The sequence below is a fragment of the Pinus tabuliformis genome, chromosome J (genome assembly GCF_031772625.1).
Source record: "Pinus tabuliformis cultivar Carrire ecotype Pingquan chromosome J, CPIR1, whole genome shotgun sequence".
NCBI classification, from domain to species: Eukaryota; Viridiplantae; Streptophyta; class Pinopsida; order Pinales; family Pinaceae; genus Pinus; species Pinus tabuliformis.
The window spans coordinates 749,831-770,956 of NC_142295.1; the positions used below are offsets into that span (position 1 = coordinate 749,831).

Here is a 21,126-nt window from a genome sequence, read left to right on the forward strand (position 1 = left end):
TCTGCAATTCTGTCCAAGTCAACAGCAGTCAAAGTCTGCCCTAACCAGTCCACAACAGTCAACGGTCAACCCTCCAATCAACTCGGTCAAAGAAACAATAAATGCGGCCTTGAATGCTGGTCAAGTTTAGCCCAAAACAGTCAAAGATATCCCTGTCAAAATTGGTCAAAGGAGAGAGAATTCATTGCAGTCAAGTGTGCAATTTCCTGTGGTCAATGCTGGTAAAATTGCTCAGAAAATATCTGTTCTTGTGCCAAGAAACTTGGCCTGTCAAAACAGAAATAACCCCAAGAGATCAAACCTCAAAACAGCTCCAAAACAAGTGGTCAACATTGGTCAAAGTGCTGCAAAACTCAGATTTTTGGCCACCTGCAACTCGTCCTTCTTTCCAGCCCACACGTGTGAAGAGACCCTGCAATTTGTACAAACCAATGAGGAGAGGAGAGAGAAGATGTGTGTGATGATTGATCTCGAAATGAGCTTGAGGTGACCTTGATTTATAGGTGTTGAAGGAGGGCTTAATTAGCCTCTAGGCTGACTTGACAATTTGTGCAGCTGTGGGCTTCACTTCAAAAATCCACTTTCCCATGTCCGAATGAAGTGCTTCAAAGATCAAAATTGCTCCTCTCGACAAGAAGAGTCCAGTCCCATAATTGGAATTTGTCACTGAGCTATCAAATTAACACTCCCTCTCAACTAAGGAGAAATTCCAACTGCATCATGTAATCATCGCAAGTATCCTGTCATCAAATCATGTCCCAACTCTATTCAACTCTATGTGCTGAAACATTCTTGAATCTAAAGAAGAAAACTCATAGGGGAGCTTTAGCTACCACCTTCTATCCATGGAGGAGCCACTACTACCACCCATAATAACTGCTAGCGGGGAGCCAATGTTGCTACTAGAGAATATCTACCGGTAGGGAGCCAATGCTACGACCTCGGAAACCTATAGACAATAGGAGGGATGCCACTTACCTTATAAGTTAAGGATCGTGCCTATACTACTACCTGGCGATAATAGGACGGATACCGCTTACCATATATGGTAAGGATCACGCCTATCCTACTGCCTGGCAATAATAGGAGGGATACCACTTACCATAGATGGTAAGGATCGCGCTTATCCTATTATCTATTGATCTTCCCAACTTGACCCTCAAAAAGCAGTGGTAGAACACCTACATCTTTAGTGTTGATTTTTGGTAGCATCAGAAGTGCTCTAAACCTCAAAATTTGCAAGGAGGCTTGGACACATGTATTCCAGAATACCTAGAAATCGTTTTGGGAAATTCCACCCGGAGACAGTTTTATTAAAATAATTAATTATTTTTAATGGGTGCCTAACTCTAAACTTAGGAAATTGAAATAATTAAAGGGTATTAATCAAACTGGGGGTGAAACTTCTAGAAGAAAATGAGGATCAAGCCAAAATGATCTAAGCCATTGATTAGAATCTAATCTAGGTCGTTGGTTCTCAATGAGAAGATTATAAGAGGAGGCTTGATGGGCATTTGGAAAACACATTGGGTAAGAGATCAGAGATCGATTTTCTCAAGAGACCAGCACAACTATTACCGGAGAAAGTGATCGAGGTGATTTCTTGTAGTGAGAGGCAAGTATAGTTTCCGGAGGAAGTTTTCCTGGTCCATATAGTATAAGGAAGAGAGGGCAGAAAGACATCCAGAGAGGCTAACTCAGGGCCACGCAGAGCTACGTCGTGGCAGTGAAGAGCTTCAGAGCGAGTCTGAAATTCTGCTAAGGAACAGTTGGGATCTAGTGCCACAGTCGGGGTGTGAGACAGGACTGAGAGGCCAGAGGGCCGAAGTTTCTAGCCAACAGAGGATCTAGAGGAGGTGCAGCGCAGTCCCAATAACAGTGATTGCGTGGGTGTGACACAGTACTGCACAGAGGCAGTGCAGATCAATGTCGGATTTGCCAGTGACAAGGTGAGATCATCTCACTACCTTTTTGCCCAGTTAGATCTCTGTATAGGATTGCCAGTTTGGGCATTCGAAGAATTGTACTCAAAAAACTACTGCTTAATAATACAAACCCTCAGTTGTTGCACCGATTTTCCCACATTGGATTTTTCCAGGGATATTTCTCCAAAAACAACGGTGTCACTTGTGTTGTGTATTTCTTCTTGATCAGTCCTTGTTTCCGCATATAATTTAATTAGTGAAGGCTACAGTGTATTGGTTTCGATATTTACCATAGAAAACAATAAATAATTTGTTAAGTTATTTAACAAATAGAAGCAACTTAATCAATTGCTGCAGTAGAAATTTGGGTCACCAAATTTTCACATGGTATCAGAGGGCATGTGAAGCAAGGGAGCAAACTGGAAGAGCCAATGTTGAAGAGAAGGAGGGAGATCAAAGTGTTGCGTAGGCAGCAGATCAAATCCCCAAAGGGATTGTGCAATCCAAGCCATGAGGGAAATTTTGTGGAGGATCTCTCTCTGAGTGAGTCGACAGAGAGGTAAGATTTCCAGATCGAAATTTGTCAGCAGCAGAGCGAGCAGCGCAGCAGAAGCTTTAGCACAGAGCAGTTTCTGGTGACGTAGTTTTCTACAACAATTGCTAGCACATAAAAACATCAGAAGAGCGGAGACACTACTTTAAGGGAATTCTTCCTCAGAAGACTTCCAGCCAAGAAGTCTGAATTCTCATTTGCTGAGTAGCAGTAGAGAGGAGCAGATCTACTAACTCCAACAGGGAGTGCATAGGCCAGCCTAGCAGCAGTGCAGAGGAGAGAGGAGGTAGTTCGACATTTTGTTGGGAGAGATGGCAACTAACGGGCTAAGAAATCAAGATCAGTTGGATGGAGCATCCAACTACGTGACCTGGAAGGCTAGGATCTCAATGAAAATTTGTGATTAGAAATCCAACTGCAATGATTAATATGATTTCTTCTACTTATTAGCTCCGAAATAAGTTATTCACAGTGTTCTTACGACAAATATCGAAATAAATTCTATTGCAGTCTTCACAATTAAATTGCTACGGAAAGTAAATGCAAAGAAAAATACTGGCACAAATATAACAACGATGACACAGTTGTTTTTGGACAAACGTCCTCGGAAAAACCCAATGTGGGAAAATCAGTGTAGCATATGAGGGTTTATTTATTATTCTTCAACAAAAATCTCATGTACAAGATACAACTAGCAAAATAGAAGAAGATTTTATGTGAGAAAATTTACAGACGCTTCCTGACAAGTTTTTGACCCAGGAGAAGTGCTTCTCTTCCCTCTGCATCTCATTGTCTCCCAGTGTCAACCTTCCCACGTTGTCCTAGCATCAAACTTCCCCTGCGTTGTCTCTCCCTGTGTCACATTTTCTACGATATCCTCCCTATGTTCTACGTCTTCTTCCCTTGCACTCCCGATTGATGTTGATAACCTCTCTCTCTTTCTCACTTGCACCTCTCCCTCTGATTCGATTTTCTCTTGCCGAACTTTGACCAGTGAGAAAATCGATCTTACTCGAGTAACTGAGTATTTGCCTCTGGTGTGTTCTCTAAGTGCTCGTCAAGCCTCCTCTTATAATCCTCTCGTTGATCAATCAACGGCTCATATTAGATTCTAATCAATGGCTAGGATCATATTGACTTGATCTTCGCCTTCTTCTAGAAGTTACACCCACAGTTTAGATTAATACCCATTTATTATTTTAATTTCCTAAGTTTAGACTAAGGGTCCCATTAAAAATAATTAATTATTTTAATAAAACTGTCTCTGGGTTGAATTTCCCAAAACGATTTCTGGGTATTGGAGAATACATGTGTCTTAGCCTTCCTGCAGAATTTGGGACTTAGATCACATCTCATGCTACCAGAAATCAACACTCCCTCTTAGCGAGGAAAATGCTCTAGCAATGCAGTCTGATGAAGCATCACTCTGTTCTGTAACATCTCCTTCTGAGCTGTTGATGTCTGACATTTTGTCCACCAACTACTGTGCAAATGATGCATATGTACTGCTATTAAGTTATTAACCTTGCCACTTGTCAACATTGCATCCATAATGCAACTCCCTCTGCCACTGTAACTGAGAAATCAACTATTTCTGCTACTGAAACGGATTTTGTACTATACCCATCTACTCTTTGAACTGAATGAACTTAGCTCTTCCTAGAGCTTTTGTGAGTATGTCTGCTACCTGATATCCTGTGGGTACATACTGCAGTTGTACTACCCCACGCTGAACACAGTCTCTGATAAAGTGACATATGATATCAATGTGTTTTGACCGATCATGAAATACTAGATTCTCAAGGGGTTTGATAGAACTCTAGTTATCACATTAAACCCTAGTCGCTTCCATCTTTTTTCTGAACAAACTCACAAGCAGTTTTTTAAGCCATATAGCTTCGAACATAGCCATGTTGGCTGCCATATATTTTGCTTCTGTTGAGCTCAGAGCTACAGACTTTTGCTTCCTGTTGCACCAAGATATCATTCCTAATCCAACATTGAAGCAGAACCAGAAGTAATTTTCTAGTCTACTAAACTACCTACCAAATCTGCATCTGTGAACCCATTCAAATTGATGTCCTTTGTAAAGACTGTTGTTAAGATTCAACTAGATGGACAAATTTCTTGTAAAATTCTATCAAATTAATTTTATCAAATCAAATGCAATTGCGTACCTGATTCTCCCATCTGGTGTTTGTCCACGTTGCTCCGAATTTTCTGGTTTTGTTACCAAACCAACCGATTCCTCCCTGCCTATCTGGGATCAACCTCTGCGGTTCCCAGATCCAAAGAACTTCAAAATGGAGGTCCACTGACCCCCGTGCCCAAAACTCCAAGAACAGCTCAAAATTTCCCAATTTTTGGTTCAAAATTGAGCCCCTGGCTCATCCCTCAAACAGATTGATTTTCTATCACCATTCTCTGAATTTCCTCCTCCCTGCACTATATTCCAAAGATGAAGGCAATCCTCTGTATTCCTAAAATTGATTCCCCCCGCATTACTTCTCCTTTAGATTTTTTTATATAGGGAAGGTTTCTTCCCTCCGAAGAAGCCCCACCTTCCTTTCCTCCAATCAATCTTAAGATTTAACCTTATCCATTAAGATCAGTGTGGAAAAAGTCCCGATAAAATCGGGATTTATTCCCCAAAACGCGATTTTTTCAAGAAAAGGATTAAATCGGCCGATTTTTTGCCGACTTTTTAAGAAACGAAAAAATCGGGATTAAATCGAAAAAGTCGGGATTAAATCGGGACTTTTTCCAAAAAATCGTGGTAGTTTCTTTAATGATTTTTTTTTCTTTGAAAAAATCGGGATTTTATTGAAAAAATCGGGATTTTATTGAAAAAGTCGGGATTTTATTGAAAAAGTCCGGATTTTTTTAAAAATGAATATTTTTGTATTTTTTTAATTTTGCCGACTTTTTGCCGACTTTTTCGAAAAACTCCCGACTTTGCCGAGTTTTTCAACTTTTGGACCCTTGCCGAATTAATCCCGACTTCGACTTTTTCCACATTGATTAAGATATTAAATGAGATTTTAACTTTATCATCTCAACCAGTGTTGATAATATCGGTATCGGGAAAATATCGGCGAGGGTCCGGAAAATATCTTATCGGCAATATCCGCGCAAATATCGGCAAATATCGGCAAGCATAAAAAATGCATAATATATTCATTTTTTTCAGATTTCTAAACATATAAAGCAATAACAACATGAACTAAACACATTGGCACATAAATATGAAGAAGGCATTGATATATATGATGTCAAATAGAAATGATACATCAAACTTCAAAGGCGATACCAAATCCTGCTGATCCCTGATAATTGTCCAATCAAGGACTCAAACAAAATAACATCACATATCCTACTGATCCCTGATAGTGATAAATTGATAATTGTCCAATCAAGGACTCAAACAAAACAACATCACATATATAAAACTTTAAAAGTATTTCATCATCATGAGTTATAAACTTATATGTAGCAAAAGTTGCAAAACAAATAAAACTAGCAGCTATCTATCTGAGACCATTGGCCTCTCCCTAGCAGCTTTCTTTCTGTCTTGTTCAGCAATTGCTTCACGAGCTTTTTGTATAACCTCTGCACTAGAAACCATACAAGGCATCACATCTGCATCATATGCAGAGAGTTTGGCCAGATGGTATTTCAATCGTGTAATCCCTCCTGACATCTTGGTCCCACACAAGTTGCATGATATATATGCCTGATTTGCCCCACCAACAGCCTCCCCATACTCCCAAAATGGGTCCAAGGCTTTTGGCATGTTTGACATTTGTAGTGAACTAATTCAAACCTAGGGCACAAAAAAAACAAAAAATTGGCATTAAATGAGTATAACTATACAGTGCCCAGCAAACACTCAAGAAACTATTTTAATTTTTAAAGCAACATCTTCATGTTCAGAATTTAAACAACAAAAGCAAGCATAAAAAATGCATAATATATTCATTTTTTTCAGATTTTTAAACATATAAACAATAACAACATGAAATAAACACATTGGCACATAAATATGAAGAAAACACTGATATATATGATGTCAAATAGAAATGATATATCAAAGGCGATATCAAATCGTGCTAATCCTTGATAATTGTCCATTCAAGGACTCAAATGTGGAGAACCAATACAAAATAACATCACATATAATAATAAAAGTATCTCATCATCATGAGTTACATGTAGCATAACAAATAAAACTAGCAGCTATCTATCTAGATTCTACTGCCCTCTCCCCCTTTTACGGGAAAACATGATGGGCTGTTTGCCAGGCCTGCCCCTAGTAGTAGAAGGCCCTGACACTGCCTCTGCACCTAATGTCAAATAATGAGTGATAGGCATGGAGCTATGCTCTCCTATATCTATAGCAGATGGTGTTGATGCTGATGCTCCCGCAGTGTCCTCCTCCTCCTGCTCCTCCTCTAAGTGCTGCTGCTCCTCTGACTCCGAGTCCTCCTCTTGCTGCCCCTGCTCTAATGGATCATCTGCCACTGGCTCTAACCATGAAGGTGACTCCTCCAATATGGGCTCCTGAGACTCCACCCTCCACGGAGACAATACATCAATATTGTCTAAGGAAATGGCATCTGGATCCACTGGTGATTCTATTTGCCTCACTCGAAGTCGGATGTTGTAATGCACATACACCAAATCGTTGAGGCGTGCGAACTCCAACCTGTAAGAGTGTCAAAAAAAGTAATGAGTCTTGACTCTTGACTCTTGACACTTGAAGGTCATAAATTAAAAATTAAAAATTACAATAAGTGTAATTGCTCAACTGAAGGCTTGAGTTCAAAGTTATACCTGTTGCGCTTTTTGGCGTGTATTTTCTCAAATACACTCCAATTGCGCTCACACCCTGAAGAGCTACATGTTTGACTCAAGATTCGTATAGCCAATTTTTGCAAATTTGGTGCCCTTGCACCATAGCTTCGCCACCAAAGATCTACAACAAAATAATGAAATAAAAAATTCAAAAACTTAAAAGTTAAAACATAATTAAATTCAAATTTCTAATTTCTAATGAGTGATGACTTGTCACTTACGTGGCATGAAGAGGTCCCTTTCCTTAATGGCATCATCAAAGCCAAATAGGCCAACACAATCCTGATAACACTGTACCTCGTGCTTGATTTTGCTACGAAGCTCAGAATCAGGTACCATCCTCTGAATACAGGAATGGAGCCCTTCCATCACCTCGCCATCAAAACCAAAGTTGCATTTGTATGCAAATGCAGGGTTGAGGAAGAGTGCTGCTGCATGAATGCGTCGATGAAGCATCCCTGTCCACCGACTATCGATCACATCCCATAACATCATCTGCCTATTAAGGCCAGCAGAACCCTTGTCTGCATAATAGGAACGAATGGCCTCCTTGGCCCTATCCATGCCCTCATACAAATAAGGCATTGCAGGCTTCTCTCCATCCACCAATCTAAGAACCTTTACTATAGGTTCGCTAACTGCACATGCTTCTTGTACTCCACGCCAAAATGTCTCAGAGTACACCATTTTTGCAATGGCTCTCCCATCAGGTCTCCTGCTGTATCTACAATTACGCCAATCATCAGACACAAACATTTGCTTCAACTCGAACTGACATCGAAGCAAAGACTGAAGAGTAATAAAGGTTGTGGCAAAACGTGTGATGGCAGGACGCCGCAACTCCTTGTTTCTAGTGAACCTCCTCATAAGGCTAAGAACAAAAGCATGGTTATAAATAAACTTGGGGATGCTCCTAGCCATATCAACTGCCTCCTTGATGAAGGAGAGTTTCCCCATATCCTCAAGCAACAAATCAAGACAATGCGCTGCACATGGAGTCCAGAACAATGTGGGATGCCTCTCCATAAGCATTCTGCCGGCAGACACATAATTAGCTGCATTGTCTGTTATGACTTGCACCACATTCTGCACACCAATCTCCCGAATGAACCCATCTAACAACTCACATATCGTTGCTGCATCTTTGATATGTTCTGATGCATCCAACGATTTAATAAACATGGTACCTTTAGGACAATGTACCAAGAAATTTAGAAGGGTCCTACCCTTCCTATCTGTCCAACCATCAGACATCACTGTGCATCCAGTGACTTCCCATGTCTTTTTCAACTCCGCCACTCTAGAGTTGATGTCCTGTTTTTCTGCTTGAAGAATTGGCCCCCGCAACTCCTCATATGTGGCACTTTTGTACCCTGGGCCCACAACAGCAATAGCATCACACATTGGTTGCCAAAATGGATTGGTTTTTGTGATGCTGAGAGGTAAGTCGCTCCAAAAAATACACCTCCCCATGACTCTATCTGCTTCTTGCTTCTCCTTTTTTTTATAAAGCGATTTTATGCCAGGTTGTGCTCCAGCTCCTGTTCGTGGAACAAAAAATGATGACCTCGCATTCACACTAGCAGTAGCGCTAGCATGTGATGGTGTGCCAGTTGTGGAGCCCCTCCCACTAGGGCCAGTAGGGCCACTACCCTCAACATCAAAATCAGGAGAAGATATCCCGAAAGATCTACCTGCACGTTCAGCTTTGTTTCTTTCCGCCTCTTCCTTCTTTCTGTCCTTTTCTTCAATTGCCTCAAGAGCTTTTCGTATAAGCTCCGGACTAGAAACTTCACAAATGCCAACATCATGTCCAGTGAGTCTAGCAAGATGGTATTTCAGTCGTGTAACCCCACCTGTCATCTTGGTCCCACACAATTTGCATGCAAGATATGCACGATTTGTCCCACCATCAGGGATCCCATACTCCCAAAATGGGTCCAAGTTTTTTGGCATATTTGTATTTTGTAGTGGGCTAACTCAAAAGGAAACCTACAGCACCAAAAAAAATTTGGAATTAGTAACTTAATAAGTTATTAAGTAATATATAACCCTTGTTTTTTTAATATATAAAATTCTTAAGAAAATGACAGTTAAAAGTTAAAACTTAATTTGTTTAACTGTCAGTCCTTGCTGCCCAAACTTGTCAAGGTCTTGTTCAACACTGCTTAATTCAGTTATACGTTAAATCACAGCAAGGATAGCTTGCTGTAATTATGTTTTTAGTAGAGAAACTGTATATCTTTCTTGATTTCAGTGCATTTAAAAAACTAAAAACATTAAAAATACACAAAATAAAAATAAAAAATAAAAACATTTAAAATTAGTCTAGACTCTAAATGGCATAAAGATTCACAACTATGACACTGTGATGAAAATCGCAGGTATAAGGCCTCAGATAATATGAGGGGTAACAGAACCCATTCACACCAATAAGCTGTCACCTTGTGTATGGAAATAGAAAGTACTGCCCCATACAAACGAGTTACTACACAATTTCCCATAGTCACTAAATTATCATACCACCCTACATTATTTATTAAAGACAACGATTACAGTCTTCGTGGATTCCTGACGGTTATATAGTGGTAGCGGTGATTAAAACGAAAACTGGTAGTATTAATTTTTAAACGCATATGGTAGCGGATTGCAGAGACTGTAGGTACTAGGGCCACAGACAGCGTGGTATGAAGTTATGTAATATGAACTATATGCAACATGAACAGAGCATAAATGATAAAACACAGTTGTAAACCAGCGTTTGTATATACAGTAAACGCAACGGCACTGAAGACAATGTCGGATTCAATGATTCATACCTTTTAAGTTTTCTTGGCAGCCAAACGGTAAACCCTCCTTCGCAGCACCGACCGGTTCCGTCTCACTCTCCAGCTCGCACGAAAACAAAATGACGGGCATCGAAAACTCAAAAACCATTTTATAAGTCGATACAACCTAACCGGCGATATTTACCCTCGTCTCGCGATATTTACTAAAATATCGCCGAAATTTCGAAATTCTCGCGCGAAATTCAAAACATGAAAATATCGCGATTTTTCAGGGGCGATATTTCGGCTCGCCGAAAATATCGCGATATTTGCGAATATCGCCGATATTTCGGCGATATCATCAACACTGATCTCAACCAACTTCGAGAAGAGGATTTTCTTTTAAGTATCTTAGCATGAATCGCCCAAAGGTTATGAAGTAAAATAAATCTTGTCCATTGTAATAATAATATTTATTATTTAAATATAATTCTATTAATGAAATTAAATTAATATATTTTATTGTACTACTTAACAAATAAGGTATTAATTAATACTTTTAAAAACTAATTCATTTTCTTACATAGACATTTATATAATTAAATTAGTATGTATACTAGTGCAAGTCTGCGATGCATGTGTATGTATCTATCATACACACGTCTCGTAAGCATGCTAATAATTAGTAACTCAAGTTGGGTCACTACATACACCCCTCCTTCAAAAAAACTTCGTCCCGAAGTTGAGTTTATATAGTATATTAGTAATTATTTTAACGATTAATATAATTTGTGTAAGGATTATGTCTCGTGAATTTTTTTTTTTTAATGTGAGGACACTATAATTTTTTTTATTTTTTTTTAAACATTTATAAGTTTACGACTTTAATAGTCATACCTTGTCCCAACTAGGTTCCCAAGCTATTCTAAAATCATCCTATCCTTCCCAATCTCTTCCGCTCCCATCCTATCCATCCTCTACTAGAGTATGCCATGGCGTCAGTTATATTGACCTAACCATTCATAACTCTAAGGATGGCAGCGCCGACTAATCAACTTGATTTCCCAGTAGGCATCTGGCAGTCATCATCACACGTCTAGGGGAGCATAACTCACACAGTCCTCCCATGACTCCAAGTTTTGGAGGATAAACGATGGGCAACACCTCCACCCCTCTTAGTAGAATTAGGGTCAATACCCTATCATGGAATCTCATTGAGCATCAATTGTTCCTGGAGTTTTGTCATCACGTAGTCGGTTTGGTAATGATACTATTTGCAATGTAAACACTTGCCCACAAATTATAACATATGTATCAATATATTCAAAATCAATTGTATTCAGATAACGATTTTCTATGCATTTTTAATAAACTCTCATCTATGATATTGATCTTTGAGTTCATATAACATACTTGGCTATGTCTAACCAATATATTTGTAAGTTCATTTTCACATCAAGTAATCAAGTGTATTCATTATTTTATTTTCACCTCATCATTCATGTTGATATGTAAAATAAAAATAAAATTATAGGTATCACATCCATAACATAAGTCATGATTTATATGACAATGTAAGCATAATAATTTGAAATCATTCTTTCGAGTATTGATTGTGAATGAAATTTATGGCTTTGGATTGCTAACTGACACTTGATATTTGACTTTTGTGCTTACTTGGGCATGCCTTTCCTCGGCACACATTTAGCATGCGAATCTTGGTAACAATACGCGAATTGGATAAAACTTGGTTGGATGGTTTGGTCAAAAGGTTGGATATGCCCAAATTTTCGGCACATATATGTTTCTATTATGTTCTAACCTCTCTAAAAACATTTGTTCAAATCGTATTTTACCTGTTCTAAAATAGAGAACAACCTTTAAATCTTTGCTTGATGACCTAAAAAGTATTTAAGCAATATGATTTGAAATATATATATATATATATATATAAGGTATATACATTGCAATTACTGATAAAAAATATTTCTGAAGGAATGGCTATTCCTATATCTTGAAAATGGCATTGAGTTAAGAGTTGATTATTAAAATAGTTTATTTAACACTTAATACCCTTGTAGGTGATGCAGAGTAATCCTTTGTGACTTTGCTTGGGCCATTTTATTGTAATGAGTCTGAGTACACAATGTGGAGGAAAACTTCGTCATTGAAAACCTTCGAAAGGACATCAAGGAAGCAATAGTAATAGGGTCAGATGTGCCATGCATAACGGAAACAGTTGCTGACAAAGATGAAGAAGAGATTGAGAAAGAAAAATTCAAGGTCAAAAATTCAAAGATTGGTGTTGAATTTGTTTCATTACAACTGGGGAATGATAATGAGTTTGCTTGGAAGAAAACACTTGGCACTGATATTATTATGCTCCAAAACGTTGTGGATCTGAAGGTTTCGTAATTGACAGAATCAAAGAAATTTAACAATTCTGTCATTGCTAATTTGAGTGAAAGTGATGTAGTGAAAACTCAGAGACTAAAAAAAAAATTTAATTCAATAGAACCTTTCCCTTTCCAAAAGGTGAGTTACTACAAGTTTAAATATAAAATGAGGGAAAGCATTTCTCATTCCCCTTTCATTGGGCCCTTCACAGATTGACAAGAATTAGAAACCTCATCTTAAACAGCAGTCTAATGAATTAGTATTGAATGTGTGGAAAAGTGCAGCTGATCCTTGTAGACATATTATGCAGATAGTCAAAACAAGTATGAAAGCAGAGGATATAAGTATTGATAAGACTTATCCATTGGTAGATGAACCTGAAAAGATTGAGATATCAGTTTAGTTTACACCAGAAGCCACCCATCCACAGAAACTTAATGACCTTACTTTTTAAAAAAAATTGTGACTGATGGTTATCAGCAAGCAATGCAAATTGCTCAGTGTAGCATGAAGATAGTGGATAGGTGTGCAAGCAAACTGCACATTCATCATAGAATTTCAAAAGAGTGGTGAAGTTATTGTTATTAGTATGGATATAGAATGTGATTATACTAGGCAGACTAGTCTTATGAATGGGGAATTTGAAGAGGGGTAAATCGGTGAAGACTAACACAGAAACAGAGGCTGATATCACCAGCAGAGTGCTCATATGAAGCCAGAATCTCCTTTAGTCCCGGATTCTTCCATCCTCTACTTAAAACATTGTTGACCCCTGAAGTCAGGCATGTGTCTTTAGAAACCGTTGATGCTGAGTTGAAAATTCCCAATTGAACAGTCACACCAATTCTTTCCACTATTGGTGGCTTACATATAGTTCTGCTTTCTGTAATATGCAAATCTATAGTATTTAAAGCAGCGGAAGCACCCAATGTTGATCTTCTCTTAGAAACAGCATCCTTGGTTGAAGATTCATCAAATGTCAAAGGATGCTTTGGTTCAACCTCCTGCCCTTCAGTCTCTAATAGACCAGTGTAGTCCCTTTCATAGGTAATATACTGGGCTTTTCTCCATCCATGCAATGGAAGGAAACCTCTCTCTATGCCCTGAGATTCATGGTAAAAGCTTCAACATATTAGTTCTGCAAATCCAAGTGTGTTTCTTCATCTGCTCTCCCCAGAATTGTCAGGAGCACTATCTTCATCTCTCCAACTACCACTTACTGAATCAAAATCACTAAAATTATCCAACTCAGAGTACCACTTTTGCTTTAATTTATGTGCTGATCATGTAGATAACTGTGTCTTACACACCAGCTCGGCCATTTCATGATTCAGAAACTCATCTAATCTCTTTGTCATGCGTATGATGATGCCCTCAAATATATCTATTCTATTTATAAACCCAGAAAATGAGGCACCCTTGGACCAATGGTAGATTAAATCCATCAAACGTGGACGGGTTGTTGACTCAACATACTACTCTATATCAACTTCTAACTTGCACTCACATTGTACCTGTGCAATCCATCGTGCACTATCCTGAAGTTGATGCAATAGCTTCACAAGCTCATTAGTCACATGTACTTGTTCAGATGATTTATCATATGGAATGAAACAGTTTGCAAGTGCTGCTATTTGATGATGATCTAGCTCATTGAATGTGCCATTGCACAACAATTCTGTTACAAGAAGTTCATCTCCTGTGTCAATGAGACATGCAGCCTGGCCTTTCAGTTGCACCACACCATCAGAATCAGTGTGTCCAAGTCGCTTAAGCACTCTTGAGCGATTTTTTTTTAAACTCTTCCCTAAATTTGTGAAGCTGAGAGTCACACATTTTCATTCGAAGTTACCAACCTGTGCTATTTAATTATGCTTTTCTTTGAAAAGACCTCAACTGGTGTTCATCTTGTTCAGACTTATGAAAGGGATGGGCAAGCAACTTTTGCTCCAATGCTTCAACTTCCCTTACAAGTTGGACAAAATCCGGATCATCAATGCCCATATCCTCAATAGGGTCAAGCTTTGGAAGACCTTTTGGAAATCGTTTTTCTAGCTCTTGCACTACCATAAATACACTGTCTTGCCTCTGCCGGTCGTAGATCTTGTGGAATGGCAACTCTAAGATTACTACGAGAACAAATAAGGGGCAGTTGAACAGGTACCACATGCATTTCACCTTTTTGTCTAGGAGGGGGAGGTAAACATTTCTCTATGCCTAGATATGTAGCTACTAGGTAGTCATTCCAGTCATTTTTACTGCTGTATGTGCCCTCTAGTCGACCCATCAGTGGGTGTCAATTGATTTTCTCAGGCATGGAGATAAGTGCTTACGATTGTCAAAGGAAGATCCACTAAGTTGAGTCTAGTCGATCTTAACTTAGTTCAAACCTATAACAGAGAACAGAGAAAATCCTATAAGAAGAAACTTAGTTCAATCTCATCCCTCACCAAGAATAGGGGTAGTAGAAAAAAGAAACTAAATTTAAATTGTGGAAAAAATATACTTAATTATGTTTCATAATTCCATTTCTCATTTATTCGTATCATTAATCTTTAAAAGGTGAAAAAATAATATTTATTAAGATATATCAACCAATTTACTAACCGTGATTGTGTAGTGATGTGTCTTCCATGAGTAGATATCCTCCATTTCAATTTGTAGTATGCCTTTCGAAATAAAGGTGTGATTTTTTTAATATTCAGACATATTAATGTAAAAAAAAATCCCCACACGCCAATGGTTAGACTTTTCTAAATGATTCGTCTTAACTTATCAATGCGCCCACTATTTGCGGCAGGACGATGAAAAGATAACTAATTGACAGAAGGCTCCCTTTGACAGAAAATAAATTTCTGAATGTCGGCGCCCATTGCGTCTTTCGTGGTCGTAAAGTTAATAAAAAATAATAAAAAAAATCAATTCTCGGTGGGAGAAAAACTCGGTTGCTTACAATATAATATTTAGAACTGTGTTGCTTGGTGCTTCTTGCTCCAATTTTGCAATCTTCTCTTCAACTTCTGGTAGTGTCTTATCATGTTGAAACTAATGGAAAGAATTCTTAATGCAATATTCAGGATCAAATTGTCCCTCGGCTCGACTCATTAAATTTACCAGTGTGTAATAGCTCAACCTGAAGGTACTAACTAATGGTGCAGGTTTTTCCCAAGATCATTTCCTTGCAAGACTTCATGTCATTACATACTAATATATGCCTATGATGGCTCTCAAGTCAGAGCGCGAATACTGTGATGGTTGGGGTCTCCACTGCCCCCCATCTCTCGATGAACGTCCCGTCTGTGACCTTTCGAGCTCCAAGCAGTGAAGGCCCGAGAGCATTCTGACGGATTGGTGGACATCTGCCTTATAGCCAAACGTCATATGTGATTATAACCGAGATATGCTACCAAGTGACTGCCCTATCAGCAAAACTATGAATAAAAGTGACACATCATTACTCTTCAATGTATATTTTGTGAACCCCACGATGATACAGAAAGATAATCATTCGATTAGATGTTCCTCTATCCACCGGTGGTTGACATACGTCAAAGGTTTAGGCAAATAATATCATCGTTTGACACCAAACGCCACCTAAGAAATGAGTTTCGACGCGTCAGGTGTTTAAAAATGATGTGTGAGCACCGTGGCTTTTATAATGCATGAGGGTCGTTAGTTTCAATCTAACAAGTGCGTAATACTTGTGGAGAAACTTGTATCATAGGATCTCAAATTATGTAGAAAATACCACTGCGATTTTCTTTTTTGATGTTCAAATGATTAGGGAGAAGGAAGGAAATGCGGCCAAAGCTAAGAAGACTTTTGGCAAGATGATCGCGCGGCTCGGGTGGGATCCTCCCCTCAATACAGCTGCATATAATGCCTTCTTGGGCACCCTCTGCAAGTTAGGCCAAGTTGATGAGGCACTAAAGTTTCTGCATGTCATGAGGAGAAGAAATTGCTTTCAAGATAAGAGCTTTTTAGCACTGTCGTTCATGCCCTTTGTCTCCAAAACAGAGTAGACGAAGCGGGCATGGTTTTTGAAACAATGATGCGGTGTGGGCATATTCCCAGCACCACCACTTACAATTCAATGTTAAGTGCATACTGCTATGCTGGTAGAATGGACGATTGCTACCGTCCTTTCGATGGAATGGTGTTTAATGGTGTGTTTCCTGATTCTGATACTTACAATACTATTTTCCAAACCCTTATGAAGGCACGACAAATGGAAGAAGCCACCAGCATATTTCGTGACATGACTAGAAATGAGCATGATCCAGATAGCGATAGATTTACAATGGCCTTAGTCGTGAAAGATCTAAATGTAGCCTCAATGGTTTGGAAACACATAAGCAGCAAGGGTATTTTCCTTAGCATGGAGTCTGTAAACCCCTTTATAAATACCCTCTGTGACGGTGGCAAGCGAGCAAAAGCACTGAAGTATGTGGAAGAAATGAGGGATCAAGGAATTAAAGTGTCAAAGGAAATCTTGAAGAGGGTAAAGTTATCTGAATCAGACAAGAAGGATACAGCTGAACGATCTTCAAAGAAGAGGAAGGAACGTCACTGACGAGGCAATGGAATAGTTATTCAAATTTTACATAACTTGATTAAAGAGGCACTCTTCTTTAGACAAAGTTCATTATGTTTGTAATGGAGGGTTGTATGTTTTCCGAGTGAATTGCTTTTCCATAATATATTGTCACAGACTTTTGGCTCTTTATTCTTTGTTTTTAGATCAAGCTTATGTTCTGGCTTAACATTTTTTTATTAACTTGTAACTGTGTTGATTTCAATCATTCAGAGTTTGCCTCGTAAATTGTCATTCTACATGCCTACTATTTAGGGATTGTTCTTCTATGGTCTATCCTCGTTTTTTTGAATTATTTTTTTCAAAATTTCTCACTACCTTACATATGTTGCATGAAATAGGTTATTATTATTTTTTTATTCTATGAAAGGGCAACTGCTTTGCAGCTGCTTTCCTGGTATGCACTTGCGTTGTGAGTTAGTGAATTTGAAGTAGAATTGGGATCTATACCAAAATGTAACCTTATCTTAACAGACTTCTTAACAGACTTAATAGATCCGAGAGTTTGAACATAGCTCTAATACCAAATGTAAGAATTGTTGTTAAGATTCAACTAGATGGACAAATTTCTTGTAAAATTCTATCAAATTAAATGCAATTGCATACCTGATTCTCCCATCTAGTGTTGGTCGACATTGCTCCGAATTTTCTGGTTCCGTTACCAAACCAATCGATTCCTCCCTGCCTATCTGGGATCAACCTTTGCGGTTCCCAGATCCCAAAAACTTCGAAATGGAAGTCCACTAGCCCCCGTGCTCAAAACTCCAAGAACAACTCAAAATTTCCCAATTTTTGGTTCAAAATTGAGCCCCTGGCTCATCCCTCAAACAGATTGATTTTCTATCACCATTCTCTGAATTTCCTCCTCCCTGCACTATATTCCAAAGATGAAGGCAATCCTCTGTTTTCCCAAAACTGATTTCCCCCCCTTACTTCTCCTTTAGATTTTTTTATATAGGGAAGGTTTCTTCCCTCCGAAGAAACCCCACCTTCCTTTCCTCCAATCAATCTTAATATTTAACCTTATCCATTAAGATATTATTACCTGAGTTGGTCATTATACATTAAATGAGATTTTAACTTTATCATCTCAACCGACTTCAAGAAGAGGATTTTCTTTTAAGTACCTAAGCATGAATTGCCTAAAGGTTATGAAGTAAAATAAATCTTGTCCACTGTAATAATAATTATTTATTATTTAAATAAAATTTTATTAATGAAATTAAATTAATATATTTTATTGTACTATTTAACAAATAAGGTATTAATTAATACTTTTAAAGACTAATTCATTTTCTTACATAGACATTTATATAATTAAATTAGTATGTATACTAGTGCAATGTCTGCAATGCATGTGTATGTAGCTATCATACATACGTCTCGTAAGCATGCTAATAATCAGTAACTCAAGTTGGGTCACTACATCCTCCCCTCGGGAGTATTTCAACCCATATCTCACTGCTCCACGCACATACCTAACAATGCGTCTAGTTGTTGTCCAATGCACCCTTTTTGGTTCCACCATGAACTGACTAAGATTGTTGACAGCAAAGCAAATGTTTGGCCTAGTGTTAACCAGATACATGAGCGACCCAATGAGTTGTCTATACAAGGTGGGGTCCACTTCCTTGTCTCCTAATGCATCTATTTTCTTCCAATTGGTGATCATGGGAGTAGCCATGGGTCGACAATTTCGCATTCTGAATCTCTTTAGAATCTTTGTAGCATATCTTCCTTGCCCAAGGAAGATCTCCCCATTCTTCTGCCAAACTTCCAACCCTAGCAAATAATGCATCAGCGCCATATCCTTCATGTCGAATTCAGCTTCAAGATTCTTCTTGCAATCTTGTATGAGCCTGGATGACCCTGTTAAAAGCAATTCACCAACATATAATACCAGAGTAAGTGGCTCATTCTCTACCATCAAATAGTAGTGATTGGGATCAACATCACTCTTGACAAATCCCAACTGTTCCAAGTAACTATCGATCTAACCATACCATTCCCTGGGTGCTTGCTTGAGCCCATAGAGGGATTTCTTTAATCTGCATACATGAGTTCTCTTCTCATGAGTTTTGGATACTTTGGGTTGTTCTATATACACCTCCTCTTCTATCACCCCATTCAAGAATGATATCTTGACATCCATATGTTGAATCTCCCATCCCATTTGAGCTGCTAGGGATATAACGGATCTGATAGAGGTATGACAGTCAACTAGGGTGAAGGTCTCTTCATAGTCTATTCCTTTGCCACGAACTAGCCTTGTACTTCTCTATACTGCCATCTGCAACATACTTGATCTTGTAGATCCATCTTGATCCTACAACTGATCTATCCTTTGGTCTAGGTACTACTTCCCAGACATTGTTCATCATGATAGAATTGTACTCTTCTACCATGGCATCCACCCAAACTTGGTGTTGAATGGCTTCCTAAAAGCTAGAGGGTTCTTCAACCTGAGCTACCAATGTCTAGTACCTGTCAGGTTATCTACACTTCCCCTTCTCGATTCTAGGAGCTCCAACAAACTCCTCTACGCCCTCAGTATTTGTCGTACTTCCCTACTGGTTCTACCACTGATGGTGGGAAGCCCAATCAACTCGTCCTCCTGATCCTGTCGTTCCATCTACTGAAAACTATCTAGATTTCCTTCCAATTAGGAATTACTAGTACTGGTCACTATACTCGATCCAGGTGTCTATCCTCCTTGTTGCCCCTACTGTTGCTGCTGGACTAATGGAACATCTGTTGATTTCTGGTATCATCGGATGTGCTCTAAGTCTCAAAATTTGCAGGGAAGGTTAGACACATGCATTCTCCAATACCCAAAAATCATTTTGGGAAATTCCACACAGAGACAGTTTTATTAAAATAATTAATTATTTTTAATGGGACTTGTTGACCACTACATGTCAATGACCCATAGCAGTACCACCCCTTTTTTCACAAAAGGGATAGCACCTGATCGATGTGTTCCTGCCATCCAGCTATCATCATCAGCCTGAGGATCATCTTATAATGTAAACCAAGTCTGCATGTGTATAATGTAAATAATCTCAGCAGATTCGTGTCATGTATGTAATCAGCTAGGTAAACCTACTTTTCTGGTGACAATCTACATTCCGAGAGGTTTTTTGTCTCACCAATCCATTCTCGGATGGCCGACAGAGTTTTCCTTTAGCCTTACACCAAAGCCGAAATGTATTTTGTTACTGGGATCTTAGGGGAGTCCTAATGTTCTAGATCAAGTCTATGTAAAGGTGATTTGGGAATAATCCTAACTATTTGGTTAAGTTATTTTATTACAAATTGTTTGATTTGCTAGATTATATTTGTGTCGCAGAACTAGGTAGTCTGTGAAGGTTTTTTGTAAACAGGTTTTTCCCCTTGAGATGTAAAAAATGTAAAAAATCATGATGTAAAGTGTCTTGAGGGTTAGAAAAATAGTTTATACCCTCATAGGTTAATCAATTAAATTTTCTGGCCAAAATTAATTAAAATTCTAAGCCAAAAATTTGATAATTGTAGGTCCTAAGTGAATTTAAATTTTCCAAAGGCGAAATTCATGGGTTTTTAAAAAAATTAAATTTTAAGAGGTCCAGGGACTAAGATTAATTTATTATTTTGCTAAATTTTATGCCTTTGGTCCTTGGGGTTAAGTCAAAGTCAAAATTTTGAGGAAATTAATTCAAAATTTTAATTTTTGAATTAATTAAATGCATTTAATTGAAAAATTCGAAATTTCTTCGATATTTAAAATTTCGACGAATGAGATTAAAAGAAATTTTGATCCTCATCAACGATCAAGATTGCTTTGACAAGGATCACTCGAACTAGCCGTTGAAAGATTTATCTTTAAATAGGAGGTCATTTGTCAGTCAGTGGGATCTGATCTCTGGATCGTATACTAAGCTCTCAAGCTCTCTTGTATACTTTTTTGAATTAATGCAAAAGTCTCTAGGGTTTCAAGGTGTTGTGGTGTTCCTCTTCATGAATTGATGGTAACATCGTTTTAATTTCTGCTTAATA

General features: G+C 38.4%; 1 protein-coding gene and 1 pseudogene across 4 annotated transcripts in view; both read right to left on the reverse strand.

The window, feature by feature from the left end:
- LOC149225112 (phospholipid-transporting ATPase 3-like) overlaps positions 1-21,126 on the reverse strand; it is a 471,966-nt gene that overhangs the window by 246,246 nt on the left and 204,594 nt on the right. The gene's annotated exons all lie outside the window — the stretch shown is intronic.
- LOC149225114 (uncharacterized) lies at positions 6,632-14,784 on the reverse strand (annotated as a pseudogene).